The 12,638-nt window shown below is 47.8% G+C and overlaps 1 protein-coding gene across 2 annotated transcripts in view; it reads right to left on the reverse strand.

The window, feature by feature from the left end:
- The window catches only part of LOC139052226 (uncharacterized), a 723,436-nt gene that overhangs the window by 638,304 nt on the left and 72,494 nt on the right, over window positions 1-12,638 (reverse strand). The gene's annotated exons all lie outside the window — the stretch shown is intronic.

A 12,638-nucleotide genomic window follows, 5' to 3' on the forward strand; every position in this document is an offset into this window, starting at 1 on the left:
TAAAAAGGGTTTCAATTCAATATCGGTGGCCAACAGTCGATAGGATGTTGGTATGAAGTATATAAGGAGGTTGAAAACAGTCTAAAGAAATTCAATAGACTGTTGGTAGGTTCTAGTAACATTTGTCTAAAGAAAGTTTATTAAAGGTTACTAGAAATTTTTGTAAGGGAAGAAGCCCAGAACGAGCATTTATATAGAGCGAAATAAACATTTCATCATTTTAGAAGACGCCTTGCGTTTTCTTTATGAAATTGTACGTAACACATATTCACTGGAGGCTTGTAAAGATAGTTCGCAATAATTTTTACGAAATACTAAAGCGACACAGGCTCTCAGCCAGACCATGTTGTACGCGTTTGCAGAATGCCTTCTAGTCGCAATCAAGACAGATTCGTGGGTGCAAAGCCTGTTTTCAGAAGCTGAGAAGACAGAAATGTCAAGTTCTTGAGCTCATCCGTGTTACCTTTTACGCGTCTTGCCGGCGCAAGCAACGCTCCCGTGTTATCACTCGGTAATCGCTCGTGTCGCGTGTTCGACAAGCGTGAGTACTGAAATAAGGTATATGTTGTTGCAGGGCCATAAAAAGCGTCACAAACTTGTCCCACTAAAATTCAGTACACACAAAACTAACTCACTACGGCCGGTTTGCTTTCTTCCTAACAGCTTTACAAACCCAGGCGCGGCGAGCATGCCTCAAAAGTATTCCAAGAAGCTACCAAATGAATTACAATACTTTTTGGGGTCAGAGAGTGCGTCACGAATTTCTACCAGCAAGATTCAGTACACGCGAAACTAACGGTGGCACACAGCCGAGCTGCTTTTCGCTAACTGCGCCAGTACGCCGAGCGCGGCCACTGTGCTTGAACAGTACACCAAAAAGTAGCGAAATTAGTTACAATAATGTCTGGGGTTAGAAAAAGCGCGAAAACTTGTCCCGATAAGATTCCTTACACGGGACACTGCGTCACACGGCCAAGGTGTTTTCGTCACAAAGCCAGGTGCGGCGAGCGTGCGCAAAAACTACCGAAATAAGTTATAATAATGCTTGGGATCATAAAAACCATCGCAAACATCTCCTAGCACGAGTAATTTACTCAAATTAACTAGGCTTGGACTGCGAAGCAGTTTTGCGATAACTGCGTCACTATATAGGTTCAGTTTTGTGCAGTAAGCCTAAATGTGCGTGAAGTTTGTCGCAGACTGTCAAATAAGATTCCTCACCTTGCTGTGCCGTGTCGAAATGCAGACGGAACACAAAAGAACGCCGGGAGCCCAAAAGACAGGCTACATCCAAAAAAGACGGGTCGCCAAGCATGCGAGCTTCACATGCGCAGCCGGTCTCCCTCACTTCTGCGGCTTGTCTGGCGCATGACATATGCACGTGCGTCTGGCGTGCCGCTGGCTTGTTGCTAGGCAACGCAGGAAAAATAAGTCGCAAAGTATAAGTTCATTTACACGCAGAACGTTTTTAGCTTTAGTGGGAAAGGATTAAAAAAAGAAAACGTTGTCTGTAAGTTTATTTCACATTCTTTTATTCTGATGCTCGCGTCAACTAACGGATGGAGTTGAAACTAGGCGTGACGTGTTTCCTGTTGCCAGTATTTGAAGAGTGTCCCCTCTTGTTGAATTTCTTTCTCTATGGCGCGCCTGGCACTGTGACGCGGTTAGCGAAAAGCAGCTCCGCCGTGGTGCGCAGTTTCAAGCTTTAATGCACTGACTGGACAAGTTCCTGGCGCTTTCTCTGACGCCCAACATGGTTGAAAATTATTTTCGGTACTTTTCTTTGTTACTTATGAGGCGCGCTCGCCGCACCTCTCGTGACACAGCGAAAAGTAGCTCGGCCGTGGTGACAAAGTTAGTTTGGCGCGTACTGAATCTTACTGAGACAAGTTTGTAACAATTATGGCCCCGCAACAATTTATGCCTTCTTTCGGACTCACGCTTGTCGAAAACGCGACGAGCTACTGTCGAGTGATAAAACGGGAGTGTGTTGCTTATGCCGGCAGAACGCGCAAAAGATAAAGCCAAGGAGCTACAACGCCAGGAACTAGTAACTCGAAAATTGCGTCTTCTGAACGGCACCCACGCATTGGCTTGAATGCTAGTAGAAGGAATGTGCGAGCGTCCAGCATGGTCTGGCTGAGAGCCTGTGTTGTGGCCGCCTCTGTGTATTCGTAGCGTACTATATCGCGTCGGTTCTAGTCAAGTTCTGGAAATGCGCCGTAGCCCGTGTATTTGTGCCATTAAAGTACAGAAAATAAGGCCCGGGAAGAGGGGAATGCTTGGAAATAGAATGTTTTCGTGGTATGTACGGTATAGTTTGGGACGAGTCGGGTATATTCTACGCCGTGTGTGTAAGTACATACTGCTTTTGTTTGTTATGCCACCCATTCACCACTGTCGCACGCTTCGCCTCTGCACGCATCATTCTTACACGTTAATGCCAATACTTGCTTGTAATTTATATTTTTTCAGTTGACGTTCAATCCGGAAGCGGAAGTGCACTTTTTTTTAAAGAGCAAAATCCAATACGGCCGCTTTTGCCGGTCGCGTACGCTGGTACGCGCCGTGCTTGCCCTGCCGGCTATGCGGCATGCCTCAATGCCTTCGCTGCCGCGTAGCTGGTGCGTTCTAATTACCACTACTGACGCCCATACAAACAAGCCACAAGTGAGCGAACAGAACGTGAGACTTTATTGGCAGAAGACAAGCAGTGTACATTCTCGTGCAATAGCAGAAATAAAATTTGCATGTCGAGATACGCTGGAATCATTGACGCGAGCTCGTAAACGGCTCACCGTTGTCGTCCCACATGGTGGTCAGGTTAACGAGCGGCAGCGGAAAGAGATTGGACAGAGTGTGTCACCTGTTTGCAGCGACAGTCGCCGTTAAAAATGCCCAAATCGCATTGCGAAGCAATCGGGTGACGCAGCCTACAAGGCGACATGGACTACCCATCATTCTAGCAATGACTCCTTTCCAACCTGTACGTTTCTTTTCTTTCAGAGGCCGCTAATGTGTGGCTCACACTTGGTGTCCCTCACTGTCTCAATATGGACAAGTCGCTTTCGTGGGCATCACCTTCATCGGCCACTTTTGCGGGCCTTTCCACCCAACTTCATACACGTCCGACCATGTAAGCACTTATGCTGGTCTCCGTTCGCGCTTAATCGCGGCCGATAAAGGCCACAGGCACAATTTGCCCATGGCTTTAGCAGGAAAGGGTGAACGGGGAGCCCGAATCACGGCGTGTGTAAATTGGGAGTCTAGGTCGCTGTGCAGACTGCAGGAGCAAATGCTTACTTCGAGAGACTGCTTCCCAGTGCAACCGACCAGGCCGCAATATTCTAAAAACATAACACTGCGACCGTAACCAAGTGACATAACAGAAAAATCAAACAGCAGTCAGTCACCGCATGAGGTTCAGACAATACATTATACATTGGGTACGAACCATCTTACAGGCATAATGCTTGCCTTTGTCGCAGGTGGTGGTCTGGTAACGAGCGACAACCAGCGGTACAAACAGATTGGGCAGAGCCTCGCACCTGTTTGAACCAACAGTTGCCGCTGAAGATGAGCAACTTCCATTGTGAAGCAATCAGGTGAGGCAGGCGTCCGCTGCCGCAGCCAACACAGTGACATGGACTACGCGGCATTTTAGCGTTAACTCCTTTCCAACCTGCACATTTATTTTCTTTCGAGGGCCGCTAATGTGTGGCTCACACTTTGTGTCCCACTTTGTCTCAATGTGGACAAGTAGCTTTGTGGGCATCACCTTCGGCAGCCATTTCTGCGGGCCTTTCCACTCATACGGCTCTCAACTTCCTACACTTCGAACCATGTAAGCACATATGCTGGTCTCCGTTTTGAGCAAATCATGGCCGTGGTAGGCCACAAGCACAATTTGCCCATGGCTGCAGCAGGCAAGAGCGAACGGGGAGCACCAGTTACGGTGTCTGTATACTGGGAGTCTATGTCGCTTTGTGGACTGCAGGAGCAAATGCTTATCTCGAGGAACTACCTACCAATGCAACTGACCAGGCCCCCACATCGGAGAAACGTAACACAGTTACCACAACCAAGTGGGGCAGCAAAACCAGATTCTGCAATCAATCACTTCAGTGTAGCTTGCGCAAATACCAGGCTATCGAGGAAGAAGAGCAATCATCAACGAGACTAGGAATATGGCAAATGAGAAAGCTTGCATTCAAGACAGAAGCCACTCTGCTCTGCAAGCATTGAAGGCTAAAAACGTCAAGAAAAGTAAAATGGTGCATAGCACATGGTGCATAGGTTAATGCAAGACACATGCCGATGCTACATCAGCTATTTCAGGAGAGGAATTGTGCGTGACAATATACACTAGAAGATACTGCTACAGATATGTTAGGCTACTAGACAGTGACTGTTATTAAGTATCAGCGAAGAATCGGTTGACCATTATGTTCGGATGAGGATGAATGATCTCTAACGAGAATGGGCAATGAAAAAGCTTGCATTTATAGAAGAAAAATTACACTTGGCACAAACGGAATCGACATGGCTGGGAAGCTGATTAAGGGCAAACTGACGGAACTCGATCTTTTGGCCAGCCTCGTCCGTACTTGGTCAGATGTTGCAGGTGCATCTGAAGACGAAGAATTCTAGAAAGTCCTTTTTGAGTCACCTGGATGACTCAGCCACATGTCCATGCTGGTGAAATTGTGGCTGAAGCTCTTTTCAATCTTGACACAGTCCTCTGCAGACTTAATATCTCATCCATATTCTTCTGCATGCGCTACTTTGTTCGTGGTGTAAAAGCCTTGCAAATTCGGCTCCAGCCTCTTCCTGTTGGTGCAGATAGGAGCTCCTGTGATGACCAAGATGTGCTTGGCATAGACTCTGTTGGGGCAGAACGGTGACCCATGAGATACAGCACACATTAGCCAAACTCGCGTGTGTTTTCTTTTATGTTCAAACCAATTATACTGAACCATAAATGTGAACAAACATTCATATCTGCTGCAAACAGCAAGCCAATACAGCATATATCAAAAACATTTATTTCTGAACCGTGTGTTGTTTACCTTGTATTAGTAGCCAACTTTCACACAATGACCTTGTTGTAGCAGGCAGCAGCTTCTGTTTAGTGCGTGGAGTGTGTTGGTTTATACTGGTGCCGTCCTCGTTACTGCATGTCTGGAACAAAAATTTTGACTGAATCAGAAATTGAAAAAGCAAAATTTTGTAATATGAAATGCAAAAAGGTGTGACATATATATTGTAATGGTTTGCGACTACAGAACACATGCAAATGTACACTCTGTTCTAGGGTGCTTAAGCAGCATGTTAAATAAATATAGCTATTGTCCATAAGATTGATGTCTGCCTAGCTACAATGCATGTCAACAGCTTAAGTATTAATAAGATCATAAATGAGAACATTTGTGCGTTCATTTATACACTAGAAGAGATCACACTGCTGGTTCCACAAGCAAATGCATGAAAGTCATGAAGCTACTAGAACTGATGCATTATTTTACTGCACGAACATGATGCACTCCTTCACTACTGCAAAAATAAATGCCCTACGGTAAACCAAACTGAACAGCAAGAATATTTGGAACCTACAAGTACGACATATGGGTGAATTATCATGCTTGCAACTGTTTAATACATTAAATTCTGTACTTTCACTTCATTTCACTAAAGGATTATTCGGTTTTGTGGGCGAAAGAAGTTGCCGACGGTGTCGAAAAGAAAGTTTAATATGTATATTGATAAGGCTACTCAGTCACCTACGACCACGGCTACAGTAAGATGAAAAATAAGACCCGCGTTCCGATATCGCTCTTTATTTCCTGGTTGTGTGTGTATAACGGCAGCCTCACAAGTAAAGGTTTATTTAGGAAACAGCAACTGAGATCCCGACTTCCCCTATGTAATGCAGGATCTAGTTCGTTAACTTCTGCCCGCCTAGAAGGTAATGAGACGGATATTATATAACGATTCAAGCAGCCGTGTTAAACGACTCACCCTTATTGCCGCTGTCAGCCGCAGCAAAATCCAGCTCCCGTTTCGATGCAGACGTGTTCCGAATGGCTCACCACCGAAATCCAACTCCCGGGCTTACCTGTCCGCTTGCAAACACGTAACTTCACCCCAAGTTAAATAAAGCGAGACATCGAAGCGCAAGAAACTAGTTCTAGAAACAAAGAAGCAACCAGTCTGAGTGTACGAACGAATGAATCCGTGCCGCCGTGCACTCGAAAATACCGGTAAAAATTTTAGATCCAGGCCAGAGGTCACGTGAAAGGTCGATGATGCTGAACGCTATTTGCGTTTATAATGACCAAGAAACAATAAACTTACTAACAAAGAGTACAATATCTAATTATCAATGATAATTTTGCCCTGTTTTATGAGTAACAAAAATGCTTTGGTAATTGTAAGAGAAAGTTTGTAAGATAAAATTGCGCTTATTAAGACGCCTCTATCGGGAAATGTTGGAACTAACGTAAGCATCCCGAAGTGGTTCTACTACGCTGGTTTTGTTAGCAGCGGCACGCGGTCGATTTTTTCGCCCTCTGTGGCCATTTGTTGAACTTGAGAGTGCGCTACCCCTGGCGCCGCCGCCGACCCAAACTGATCGGCGCGCCGCCGCCACCGCCGCCGACGTTTTCACTCAGCGTGATCGGCGCGCCCTCTAAATATGAATAAATATATTTTTTTCCCACAAATCTGCTTGCGTTTGAAATTGTGTTTTGTCTTCTTTAATTATTTTCTCTCTGAGGCAGATAATCGTGTCAAGGAGTTGAGCAATAAAGGAAAACAAAACAAACAAAAGCAACCCCGCTCTCCGCGCGCCAGCGCAATGTGAAATTCCGAAACTTCTGCAAAACGCAACATGGCGCAACGAGTACTCTCGGAACGTGGGAATCACGACTTGACGGTCGTAGGCTCTGCGGCTGTGGCTGGAATGGGCGACATGTCCGAAGACGCCATCAGCGCGAGAGTACGTGTAACTAGCGAGATGGAGTTTTCTAGCCCCGACATGTTTAAGATGCCGGTTGGAAGTTTTCGAATTATTCCGTTGCATTCGAAGGTGAAGTCAAGTTTTATTTGGAGACACTTTGCACATTTGGCGTACCTCACTGGGGGAAAGCAGAAGACAGTTGGAAGTGACTACTACTGCGATAGCTGCTTCACCAAATCATCAAAAGAAGACAACTCAAAGCCATTGGAATCGTGAATAGAGCACCGTTGGTTCATTACGGGCTAAACTATTAAATTTGGTCGTAGCAGACGAACACCTTCCCTAATCCATTCCGTCTGAAACGTATCTTCCCAGACATGCATCAGGACGACACGGGCAAATTGTGCCAGGAAGGACCAGCAACACTCAAACACATGCTGTGGCACTGCAATGTAGTTATAGGAGGGATGGCAGTTACTCCGGAGACCCTGTCATCGAGGTGGTCCGCCACTCTGCGCAGCTCAGACCTCGGAATCCAGACGTGGCAGTCCAGCAAGCCCGTGAGGCGGCGTTGAGGCAGGGCCTTGACGTTCCCCCGTGGGAGACCTGAGCCCGAGTTGCGTTAAACCTTGCCGGACGTACAAGAAAGTTGTATCCATCCTTCCATCCATAGCTGTTTTATCATTTCATTGCGAGAATTTATATATTTTCCTCTTTCCTCCGCAGCTGCAAGGTTAAACGCTACGCGAGCACAATAAGCACGTCGAACTTGCAAAGACACTTGATGGATGCCCACAAACTACAAGACGACTGCAAGAAGGGGGCAGCTAGGGCTGCCGCGACGGTGAAGCATTTTTTCCATACGATTCCCAGGCGCAAGGCGACAACGTCGTCAAGAAAGACCTTGCTCGCCAGAGACCTGGTCCTCTTGATCGCCAGAGTCCTGCTGCCGTTTAACATTGGGAATGGCGAAGGATTACAGGTAGGTGACAGCTGTAACGCAGTTTATAGGCTTTTCCTTTATAATATTACTGTAAGTGTGAACGAATGGTGACTATTTCTTTTCCGTAGGACTTCCTCATAAAATATGAAGTCATCAGAGAGCTCCAAGAACTCCCTGACCGAACGACGTTGTCGAGGGCAGCGCTGTATGATGTGTACCGTGCCATGCACGGACAGATGAAGAAAATGGTGACTAAGGGGTCAAGGTTCTGTGCCGTCACGTACGATCTGTGGACTGACAGTTACAGGCGGCGAGCCTACATCACGTTCACTTGTCATCATATTGCTGGTATGTTCAGCATGTTGTTTTCGGACTCCTGATACCAATAAGCGCGTGCCTCAACCCATGTAATAAATTTCGGCGTGTGCTTCCAAAGTACTTTTCTGAAGTTTTCATTTACCTTAAACTGACGTGAGCTTTCAGACAAGGCAAAAGAAAAAGCTTCGTTTCTGCTTCTATGTCTAAAAATATATTCTATCACGAAAGCATTAAATGATTGCATTAATACTGGGGGAGTGTAGCGAACACACTTGAAGTGTGTTCAATTCTGTGTTCCTCTCCAGCTGGTTGCACGCAGTGACAGGACGCTCTGCTTGTGCTACCTCGGACGATTGCATACAGCCGGGCGCCCCAACTCTGGCTGTCATACAGTATACCACGGCCGCAAAGTGCAACGGCCACTCGATCCACGGCGGATCGGACAGCCGTTACAGTATAGTATACCGCGCGCGTTGCTTATTTTTCTTGATAGGACACGCCGCGCGCGCGGCTTGTGAATGTTTTGTGCGTGAGTGGGATGCGTGGCTGCGTGTGTGTGCGCGCATCCCCACGCGCCGATTGACGGCATCGCGTGCGTGCTTCGGCGCCCACCACCTGCAAGCGGACTCTGTGTGCGCCGCACGCGCGGCTTGTGAATATGTATTGCCGAGCGCGCGCGAGGGCTCGTAACAGTGTGTGTGTTTGCGCCCGCGCGCCGTGAAATCTCGGACATGCGCGCGCGGGATCTATGCAGTCAGGGAACGCCCGCTTGCAGTGCTAAGCTATCTCGGTGCTCGGACAATCGTGGGCGGGCGTCGCATTCTTTGTGCAGTGTTTTAAAACTATACCTATACGCCTGTGCTCTCTCCCTATCGCTCCCCTTTTTTATTTCCTCTCCACTCCCTGACCCTTTATTTAAGCTGGCGGCACCTCAGGTGCTTCATAGTTCAATAAGAGATGCCACGGCTGGCAAACATCTTTTCCTTTTATTTTACTATAAATCACCAAGAAGAAGTATTTTGTTGGTGAGGGAAGCGGCGCACCACGCTGTTTCAGACTGTAATGGTTGCTGTTTTTATTTCAGAGAACTTCGAGCTCGTGTCATTGACTCTGAGCACGAGGCACATGACCGAGAGACATACAGGCGCTGCCATCAAGAATGAGTTTCAAAGGTGCCTGGAAGAATTCGACATGGTGGGAAAGGAAGTGTGTGCAGTCACTGACGCCGGCTCGAAAATGAGGCGCGCAGCGAGTCTCGCGCCCACGGAACACCACCTGTGTGTTGGCCACGGCCTACACAACTTCGTTATCAAGGACGGATGTGGAAGTGTCCCAAAACTCGACATTTTGCTATTCAACTGCCGTGACATTGTGAAAACTGTGCACTACCGAGTCTCCGACCTGGAGGAGATCCCGGACTCGGAACTGAATGCGGCAGTGCAATCGTTGGTCAGCACAGCCGAAGCGCTTGAACATGATGAAAATGATCCTGTACTTGATGAAGGCTGTCAAAACAGCCTTCAACGCCACTCCAGTAACACGGGGAGGGGCAGTCATAGTTAAACTGGACACACCAACCAGGTGGCATAGAATATTAGCTATGTTTGAGAGCCTCGTCGCGAATGAGGCTGCGCTCAGGAAGTTGTTGGCTCGGATAGGGCGCCCCTTCCCTGGTGTCGAAGACTTGTGCCTGATTGAAGAAATTGTGCAATTCGTAAGCCAGTTTAAATGCGCCGTGGAGCTGCTCTCCCAGCAAAAATCGAGCACGTTTAATGTGCTCATCGTTATTCGAAGTGAGTTTCTCGCCTCACTGCAAGACATGTCCGAAAGCAGCGTAGTTCAAGAAATCAAAAGAGAGATGCTGAAGAGATTTGAACACAGGTTTCCTCTGACAGATCTCATCGTCACGGCATAACTTGATCCTAGATTTCAAAATCTAAAAGCTGTTGAAGAGTATGTCATAGAAAGGGGTACATCCAAACTTGAGTTTCTAGCGAAGCAGATGCGTCGCTATATTTAGGAATGCGACGCGGCAACGCCGACTGAATGTAACACGCGCTTTAACGATGCTCTGACGTCCTTAGCACGACGCCATTCTAGTGCGCCACAGCAGTGGACCAATGAAATCAATACGGAGTGCCACGCACTGTTAAGTAAACCTTGCGCGCAAGTGAACGATGTGTTAAAATTTTGGAAAGGGGCTCAGAACGAGCTACCATGGCTTCACGCCCCCCCCCCCCAACGTTACTAGACTAGCTTCAGTTGTAAAACTCCCCGCCCGCGCGCTTACAGCCGCTGTCGCCACTTCTGTGTCAGCCGCCAGAGGGCAACGCTGTTCCATCGGGCTCCACTGCAGACGCCTCGTCACAGCCTTGAGCTCGTGCGGACGGGCCGCCGTTGGTGCGTGTTTCACGCTCGCTGGCGTTCCCCTTCTCCGAATTAGTGAAACCACGAGAAAGCGATATCCACCTACAGCAATAAGATTTATCGCACCAGTTCGTTAATACTGAAAGAAGGGTAAACTGCACGAAAGGAAGAAACGCATACAGCGAAGCGCAGAAGCTGCGTCTCTAAATGTCGTGTGTTTCTTCCTGTCGTCCTAACGTTTCGCGCAGTTTAGGCTCAGGAGCCTGAATATCTGGCCAAAGTGCGTGATTTTAGGATGATCTTCATCCCCACCGAAGCTTGTCACCACGCCAAAGAAGCGCTACAAAAAGAAAGATGAGGTCGGTCTTTGTACACACAAGCCACACACACAAAAAAAAAAGAAGCCGGATTTTTCATTCCGTCAAGATGCTTAATGAGCGAAGCTGAAACGTGCGGCCCCTGTGTTTAGCACTGGGTTAATCCCTAGGGTTCATTGAAGTATTTCTCAGTTATGAGGTTACACAGACAATCGGCTGCGAGAGAGAACGACGTCACTGATGGTATGCCCGCAGTCCGCAGTTGTCGCTTGCGTTCGATGTCTCGAGTTTGCTCGGCGGCGTGATTAGCAGCCATCGCCTGCGATTTGCCGCTTGTGATTCTTTGAAATTAAATTTCTTCAAAATATAAATCTTTCCGTTACGTAAGACCATGAGTGGCTCATACTCCCTTAAGCAAATATGGCTCATACCCCCGTAAACGCGGCCTCCCCATTACGACGACAGAAGTGAAGCGAAATTCTACGCTGGAAAGATGAACGGCCATGCAGCCAGCTGTGGAAGACGACGACGAACGCGGGAGCAGTGGCACGAGCGCGTGCCGTTGATTTCGCAGTGTTCCCGGTCTTCCTCCCAGCCTGCATCTGAGGCGGCGGCACTCGCCCCCTGACCTGCGTGTCGGGGGGTGGGTAGATCACCTTTTCCGTTGGACATTAAAGCTTATTCTATCTATCTATCCCGGTCTTCTTTCGTTCGGAGCGTCCACTTTGGGATTCAGCCGCAGGGATGCATGCTTCGCTGTCGGAACATTCCTTACGGAATCTAAACGAATGCCCTGCTAAATTCCTTCCTTTTTGTTTTTACCATTAAATTAATTATTACTCATTCAATATGAGCTTCCTGATTTTGTTTAACAGATAATTCTGCGCTATTCAATGCTATTTTAATAGCTATTAGGAAATTTCTGCTCCATGATAATTTCGAATAGTACACCCATTTCTTGGCCAATGCCCCATCGTGGGTAGGAGACACACGCATCACAGGCTACAACAACAACTGTTCCCGGTCGGCACGAGGAATCTCTCTTTTACGCCGAGCGAAGCATCGCATTGCTGGGAGCACAGAAAAAGTGGTGCGCCAAACTGTTGACATCGTTCCGATAGCGGCCTATGCAGCCAGGTACGCAGCACGTCGGCATCGTCAGCTGATATTCTAAGAAACTCGGCGACGGCTACAGTTTCAAGGATGACATGCTTGCTGAAATTCGCCATCAACAACGAACCACAGACTACACCAACGCTGCACCGCGTGCTTAGTCCGGCCCGCCCGCGTAGCCGGCCAGCGAGGAAGTGAAGCCGGGCGCGACTGCAGCGCCACGAAGGCGCGGGCGGGTGGCGGTTCCGCGCAACGGCGCTGAGTTTTAAAACTGAAGCTAGTCTCGTAACGTTGCCCCCCCCCCCCCCTCCATGTCTGGAAAAAAAAATTCTATGCATCCCAGCCACGAGCACCCCGAGCAAGCGAGCGTTCTCGGTGGCTAGTCTCGTCCTCCGATCTCGAAGAGCCAATTTTCACCCACTCACGGTAGATAAACTCTTGTTTATTCATGACAACTACAATCTTTGCAAATCTTGCCTCTGAACGAAATTATTTTTTCTAGTTATTGTTTTGTTGCCAGTTTGTTAGTTCCTGATGTGTTTATGGTGTGTTCGGCATGCAGCCTTTTATCTACGTTCTTCCTCTACTTTCATGGACCGTAGAGTGTTGGTTTGTCAGTTCT

The sequence above is a fragment of the Dermacentor albipictus genome, unplaced genomic scaffold (genome assembly GCF_038994185.2).
Source record: "Dermacentor albipictus isolate Rhodes 1998 colony unplaced genomic scaffold, USDA_Dalb.pri_finalv2 scaffold_20, whole genome shotgun sequence".
NCBI classification, from domain to species: domain Eukaryota; kingdom Metazoa; phylum Arthropoda; class Arachnida; order Ixodida; family Ixodidae; genus Dermacentor; species Dermacentor albipictus.